This window comes from Ctenopharyngodon idella, chromosome 3 (assembly GCF_019924925.1).
Source record: "Ctenopharyngodon idella isolate HZGC_01 chromosome 3, HZGC01, whole genome shotgun sequence".
Taxonomy (NCBI): Eukaryota; Metazoa; Chordata; class Actinopteri; order Cypriniformes; family Xenocyprididae; genus Ctenopharyngodon; species Ctenopharyngodon idella.
This window is the reverse complement of record NC_067222.1, coordinates 43,117,560-43,125,962: the sequence shown is the minus strand read 5'-3', so window position 1 is coordinate 43,125,962 and position 8,403 is coordinate 43,117,560.

Genomic DNA, 8,403 nt, shown 5'->3' with positions numbered 1-8,403 from the left:
TACAACTTGGTATCAAACTGAACTTTGCGAAAGCAAAACACACACACAAACACACCCCAACAACAACAAAATAAATCGAACACACTGTCACAGCTATCAATCAAAGACCATTAAGGTTTTCAGATGTTTTTGTGTTTTCTTCCCCCTAATTTCAGTAAGTTTGGCATTGATGGTTGCACCAACGCTGGCAGGCACCACATGAGGACACTTTCTGCAACATTGCTCCTGTGAGACAAACAAATAAAAGGCAAAACATTGCTGTTGTTAGGAAGCAAGTGGCCCACAGTCCATGACTACAGACCAAGTTAGACAAATCAACAGCAGCATGGTCTAGTGTTTTGGGGATCTCTGTCAAGGGCTTGTGCTTGATATTCATCAACAGTCTTTCGGGCAACATTTCTCTGTGGTTTGGGAATCACTGTCCTTTTCCTTTGGGTCTGTCAAGGAACAAGAAACAAGAGATGGAAATTCATCTTCTTAGATATTTGTCTTCTTACCTTTATAAATGTAAACAGATGAACATAAAATGACTGTAGCTGAAGGGGAGGGAGGCAGATCTCAAAGGAGATATGTTAACACTTTATTTTAAGGGTCCACAATTATGCATGTGTTATGCACATACACACTTGTAATTAATGATTAACTTAACATATAGGCCAGTAAATTGTATTAAACATTTTAAGGATCCACATTCATGCGGTAAATAAACAAAAATAAGCTAGTAATTAATGATTAACTGAATGTACAGTAAACGCCTTTTAGTCATTATTTAGCAAACCATATATTATTTTTGTGTTGTAATGTACTTCAATTAAACAAACTGAACAATAAGAAGCTAACAACTATGTTTAATTAGTGCTAGTTTTATTTATAAATTGCTAAAAGTGTGTAACAAAATTTGACCCCCTGTTGTAAAGTTAAAGTTATATTTAGGTTTATTGACCAGAATAAACAATAATTATCACGTTCACACACATAGAAAGAAAGACAGGCCTTGCAAAACACAACAATTCACTTTTGATTCAGACATTTCCATAATCATATGAATATCTCAAATTGACACAATCAAATTAAACATTAATAGGCAGTTATTAAACACACTGACACTCATATATCACTCTTTGTCTCATTTCATGACACAATTATCATGTTTACTCGTGTTAGCTTTAGCCCATGTGCTAATCAGTTCAGCTCGCGCTGTGTGCACGCGGCCTACTCAAAACAGCTCAGAATTAATCATTTTAGAAACTTCGACATGTCATTTACATTATATTCGGATTAACATCTGGAATTTCACTCACTAAAGCAAAACAGAATAATATCTTTATTCACATAAGGAAGGTTACTCACAGTGCTTCAACACTCTGGGATCCGCTCCGTCTCTCTCTTCTCTGTCTCCGACGACATCGCTTCAGGCTGACGCATCGACTTCAAAAGTTCTACTTTCAGTGCACTCAATCACATTTCCAATTAGATCAATGGATTTTCAGGAGAAACGCTCCGTCCTGATCTGCTCTGACTCTCTCTCATGTGCTCACGCTGAAAGCAGCGCCGGCGCGACCAGTGGGCGGGACTTATGAATGCGCCGCTACTATTGGCTCTTAGGGGTGTCTCTCACTGCAGCACGATTAGTGATTTTTTTCGATTAGCGATTAGAGTCTTTTTTCCCTGACCCTTTAACATATCTGAATCATGTCCATGATTTTTGTGTTCACATGCAACCAAGTGTCATCCAACGTTAATCTAATTAATTAGTTTTGTAATTAAAATGTTAATTTTGTAATTAAAATATGTGCTTGCGTGTAGTTTATATGTGTTTCATCTAAGATCGAAAGTCTATATATTATATGACTGTGATTGACAGGCGTAGGGCTCCACTTAGGACAAGATAAGAGCGAGGACATGAGTGAAGTACAGTCTTATACTGATGCACTATGTTTTATACACATCTTAAGAGATATGGTGGACATTCATAGGCCTATTAAATTTGCATTATTTTCCTATGTTTTTACATCATGAAAATCTATAAGACTTTAGTTATATGTGGGACATATAGGATTGAAAATACATAAATAGTATGCAATTTGTATATGCGTTTTTTGCAGCATATATGTCCCTTATAATATTCTGTTGGAACATATAAGAATCACAGATGTTTTTAACAAAACTTTTCCATATGGGGTCTTAACATGTAAGGAGACCCGCAGTGTATGTAGAGAGAAATGGCTCATTTTAAGGTGATAAAAACATAACAGTGCATTATGTAAGGTATTTATACACCACTGATTATGCGTTATGCATTATTGTATTTTTTGGTTTTCAAATGCACTTTTATTTTAACAGTTGTTTTAATTTCAGTAACAAATTTTCTGTAGTAAATTCCCAGTACACATATTAGGTTTAGTTTCAGTAATGGTTTTGATAGTTACAGTTTAGTTAAAAAAAAAAAAAAGTTAAATACTCTATTGCTATTTCGATTTAGTCAGTATGTAGATATCTTTTTTATATTTTAATTCATGTTTTAGTTGTTACAAGGAAGGAAGCAACATAACTTTGACAGTTTAGATTTATTCTGATAATCATGACCTTTAAGATAAGAAGTCACATCTGCTTTGTCAGTCACAAAGGCATGAATGTGCCTTTTGATTATAAGACACAGGACACACAGAAACAAAGCTTCCTGTGAATCCAAAGGTTTACATAATATATTGGGGAAGCAGTCATGCACAGTGTCCAAAAAATTTGCTTGAACTCCTGTGAACTCATTAACATGGGAGTTTTGAATGGTGGGTTGACCATTATTATTTAAGCATCTGGAATCTTTTCAGTTGGACAGTTTTCTAATTCAAAGTGCCATTGGAAGTCTAACTTCACTTAACTTCACTTATGAGGGTGGCGGATATTGCGGGCCCCCCAAACTTTAAAGCTCTTGATTCTACTTTATACTTGCCTTATAAAAATGTACCTGTCATTGCGGCATTTGTTAAAGCTGTTGTTACAGGTATAACCATTGATGGTTCAAAGGAATTAAATTAAAGGATTAAAGGGATTTAATGGTATTAAAAGGGATAGAACAGTAAAAGTTCCACTGTCTGGTTGCATAAACTGCTTAAACTAAAAAGTTAGTCATGTAATTTTTTTTTTTTCTTCAAGACTGGTTTACAGTCGCAAGTTTGAGGGCTTGAAAACGCAAATGAGTTTCAAAGTTTTTTCATCCCCTCGCAAATATACAATATAAATTCCTGGTATAAAGAATAAAATTTTCACTAGTTAAAATGCAAATCCTTGATATCTAGAAAAGTTTTTCAGATATCAGTAATTAGGAGAGTAATTTCAGATATCTAAAATAGCTTTCTTACTAGTAACAATCGCATTACAGATATCAGAAATTAACATTGTGACAATCAAATTACTGATATCAAAAAAGAAAATTTGTACTAGTAGCAATTCAATCGCTGATCTCAATAATAGACATTTGCACTAGTAACCACGTAATTATCGATATATATTTAAAAAAAATGATTTGTACTAGTAAGAATTGTATTTCTCATATGTCAAACTTGAATTTCAATTAACTACTACAGAAATTAATTATTGATATCTATAATTATATTAGAATGGCAGCTTATTGTGATATTTAACTTGTAAAAACTGAATTGTTGATATCAAAAATTCATATCCTTGGAATGATAATAAGTCAAAATGTCTTGCCATAGGTGACCGTCTTTGTTTCCAGCAGTAGCATTGCTGGCATCATACGACATATTTTAACAGGCGTCTTGTGACTAAAACTGATGTTTTAAAATCAATTTTTTAGCGTATGAGACAAACGCTGAAGAAAGTGTGTCTGTACTTGCCTAAGAAATGTGCTCCAGTCCCCTGATGACATCAATCCCAGCAAATTCCAGTAGATAAAGCAAACGCATGCAGCCATAAAAGATTTAAGAAACCACAGTTTCATGTTGCGACCGCTCCATGCACGATAAATGCATGAAAAGACAGAACGTCTCCTGTTTGGATAAGCAGGTGAGCTCTTCATAATAACAAGCAAACAGTGGTTTACTGAACGCTTATAAACCCCTCCACCTACATTTGAAGCCTATAAACAGTTGTACAACCAGTTTAACAACACACGGAGTAATTTGTGGGAAACAAAACAGGAAACTTCACGTCACCTTAGAGCTTTAAATAATCTGACTCCACATGACAGTGTGATGCAAAGGAATATACTACTGGAAATTAATGACAAAAGGAGGCTCTAAATGATCTCAAAAACATTTGGACTTGAGATTCAGGTTCTCCTGGTTCCTGATGTTTTCTCCTCTCTTCATGTGTTACTTCATGTGTTTTCTATTCTCTTCAGTTCAACATTTTTAGTAATAGAGAAACTAGTTACATTTAAGTATAACAATACACAAAAGCTGAATGACATAAAAGCCTGTGCGCTTTTTGTGTCAAACTGTACTCAAGGCAGACTGTATTAACATGTGACATACTAAATTTACATCCAGAAAGGTAAAACAGTGTAAATCTTGTGTATAGGTGAGGCCATGTTCTAAACAAAAGTCGTAAATAAATAAATAAAGTCATAAATGAAAATTAATTAGAAAAGCTCAAAGCTTTTACCTTTTTACCTCACTTTACCTGATGATACACTATATGGTCAAAAGTATGAGTACACCCACTTCTGATTTATGATATTGGTGTAAACAAATCTTAATGCTAGTCATACAATGACTGCCACGGTGGCTGTGTAAATCCAAAAGGCAGAATATGTGACGCAGACTGAACAATGCAAGGATGACTTTTAATACACACTGAGAAACTATACACATAAACCATTAACGACAGCAAACAATGAACAAAAAGAACTGATGGTTTAAACAGACAGAAGAAATGATTGATGGAAAAAGAGGTGCGTAACTCAAACTGAAACCATGTGAACAAATGAATAACACGAACAAACTCAGGCCAAACAGTGACGGGAAACCATGCAAACAGAACATGACATTGAAACTATGAACTAGACAAGACACGAACGTGGCAATGACATTTTGTAGAGAATTCTGTGTGATAGTTATGAGACTTAGTTTACATATTTTCATTTGTGTCATTCCATAGATTTGATGACTCAGTTCTATAATTACCATGATTTTTATGTAAGCAATAAGATACAAGATGCTGTGCTTTTATCGTGAATATAAGTCACGGCTGAAGGGCGTTGTTAGGCATGACGCCAAGCCGAGTGCCTGCAACCCCTTCAGTCGTGACTTATTCACGATACAGCACTAGCCTCGAGTACCTTATTGCTTTTATACAACGGTTACCACACAATACAAATCATGCACAGCGCCAGAATTTTTTCTCTACCGGTGCTAAAGGGGGGCTAGACCAATATGTGGGGGTGCTAAGAAAATAATCGATATCATGACGTCAGAGTTACTTCATAAAGAAATTGTCTTTTTTTTTTTTTTTTTAAATAAAAGCAGCTATGGTACACACCACATTCAACAGAAGTATGGCTTTAAATTATATTTGGCCAAAGAATAGGCATATTCAAAAAAAAAAAAAAAAAATAGATATAAGCTTAATACAAGTGACCACAAAACAACGACAAAAACCTTTTACATCCAAAGGTGAAAGACTTAATCACTGTAGAGCACCCATGCGCTGAGTATTAACAACACAGTACATAGGCTATGTATGCATAATCAGACTTTACACTTAAACATTAAACGAACACCACGTAACAATCTTAGGCCGTGTGTCCACCAAAGTGTTTTTAATCAGCTGAACAATTCAAAACAAAATAATTCAAAACAAAAACGCGAGACGCAGGCAGTGGAATATGGGGGGAAAACGCAAGGTCTCGAGACGCGGTTTTTAAAAGCTGAAATGATTTTAACTTGAGCGCCGCCTTTTTAGAACGACATGTCATGCGAGAGATGATGCAAAAGATGCAAGACGTGAGTGCAACGGTTTTGCACGTCCGTCTAGCGCGTGCCTGCATAGAAAAACAATGGAAAAGTAGCGCATTGGAATGGAAAAACGCGTTCTGTGTGAATGGCCCCTTAGGAAACTACGCTCATATGACGCAGAGGTTACTGGCCTCGAAGAGGGCATCTTGGTTCTTCCACTGGTGACTGGGGCTATTCAAATTTCTGATGGGGCTATAGCCCCCCCTAGCCCCAGTGTAGCACCGTCACTGATACAAATATTAAAGCCAAAAATATGTGTCAATGCAACTTTCATGGAGTAAACTTTTACTAAAAGCCTCCTTCCACCAGAAGAAATAGCCCCTGACCATAAACAGCAACAGAAGTTACGCTATTACGCCATTAGATGGCGGCAAAGACTGTCTTCATGAGTGTGTCACTCAGTAGCGAAGACTTTTATATTGAAAAGACTGAATTGTTGTGAACACGGAACAAGACGCAACTGACAAATGCTTTGATTAGCGCTGTCAGTCACGGGAAAACCCCTTAACTGTTAAAAGGACAAGATAATACATCAGACATTTAAACAGATTTTTTATTATGAACATAGGACTGACCTGAAGGAAAATGCTAAATCTGAATGCAGGTAATAAACTCGTTCAATCGATCTCTTTCTCACGGTACTCTTCTACATAATACAATCAGCTTCAATGAACAATATCAATTGAGAACATACAGTTTATGTTGCTAAGAGTGGTTGCTAAGGGTGTTGTGTAGTGATACACAGAATTGTTGGGTGAAGCGGTATAACCGTGTTTTATTGTGAATAAAACACAGCTATTGACCAATCAGAATCAAGGACAGTAACTAACCATTTTATAAACACACTTATACCAAAGCCACTAGATGACAAGCCTGCAACCTTTAGCCAAAAACGTGCAACGGCATTAACGCTGCAGTAAAGACTGCCAGTACGCAGGAAATATACTCATCTCTTTATAATATTACAATCTCTGCTTATACTACGGGGCTGCTGAATGCTCGAATCTGATTGGTTGACCAACGTTCTAAGGTGTGCAATTATTTTCAGGGAAAGGCACGGCTAAAGTAGTTCTAGGCAGGTCTTGACTGCATACAGTTCCATATCACTTCGCCAAATGATTTCAGTTATCTCAATAGGTCCTTACAGCCTATAACAGCAAAAGAAACAAAACCCACAACGACACCGACCAAGCGAATAAATAAAGTAAACTATAGAATGAAAAAGACAAATTGCCATGGTTTTTGCCACAAAATACGGTTTATTATGTCCTGAAAGCGCTTACTCTCTCGCGCTCTCTCTCTCTTTCAAACGTACGCACTGTACAGACACACACTCTCACAGAAACGTTTTCTCAGCGCTGCTCTGACAAATTAATCAGTAAAATAGTTTAGCAACTTAAAAGATACATGACTCACCAGCGAGGTGCGGTTCTTGAAACTTAGTTTCGCTATTAGAGACACTGCTGCCGTGATCGACACACAGACTCGGGTAACATTAGACTAATTCACATTTGCTGCTTATTCTCTCTCTCTCTCAAGTGCGTTAATAACTGTATCGACGGTATTATTCTGCTATCAAGGCTCAAGCCTCCATTACTAGTTCTGAAATGATGCTTTGGAATTAGCAACGGAGATGAAATGCGTAAGAAATTCCGACACACAAGAGTGTTTTAAGGACAAAAACCTGACAAATGTCTTACAATACAACATCTGAACACTGTCTTGAGGTGTGGAAACTGTAAGCTGAATAAGTGATTTATTTAATTTAATTCTTATGAAATAATTTCTTATATAATTATAAAGTATGGTAATAGGCTAATAAAGGGCAGGCATTTGAATCATTTGACTGGTGCTCTGCGGTGCATGATAATTATAGTTGGTGAAACTAACTACACCGATCAGGCAGAACAGGACCACTGATATGTGAAGTGAATAACACTGATTATCTCTTAATCACGGCACCTGTTAGTGGGTAGGATATAGGCAGCAAGAACATTTTATCCTTATAAGCCCTATTCGGACGGTAATTGTTTCTCAGGGGTACGTAAGGTATTTTCACTATTTAGGCCCTACAGTCTGTGATGTTATTGCTGTCCGAATCCAGAATGTCGGTGTTTTTCTCTGACCACCAGCGTAAAAATCCCCGGCCGAATTACCTACTTTTTTTTTTTTTTTTTTTTTGACAAACTCCAAGGTCGTGTGGTAATTTAATTGCCGTCCGAAACCACGTCTCAGTTTACAACAAGAGATCAATACATAATTCACTGTTTAAATCCTTTTTGGCCACTGCGGAGCACCGTATGATAAGTGTTGAGATAGCTTATTTGCGTGCATTTTAAAGATGCGGAAATTTTGTATTTACAAGAACAATATTTCATCGCCGCTCCACAGCGGCGGGAAGATGTTAAGAACAAAAAGGAGAAAG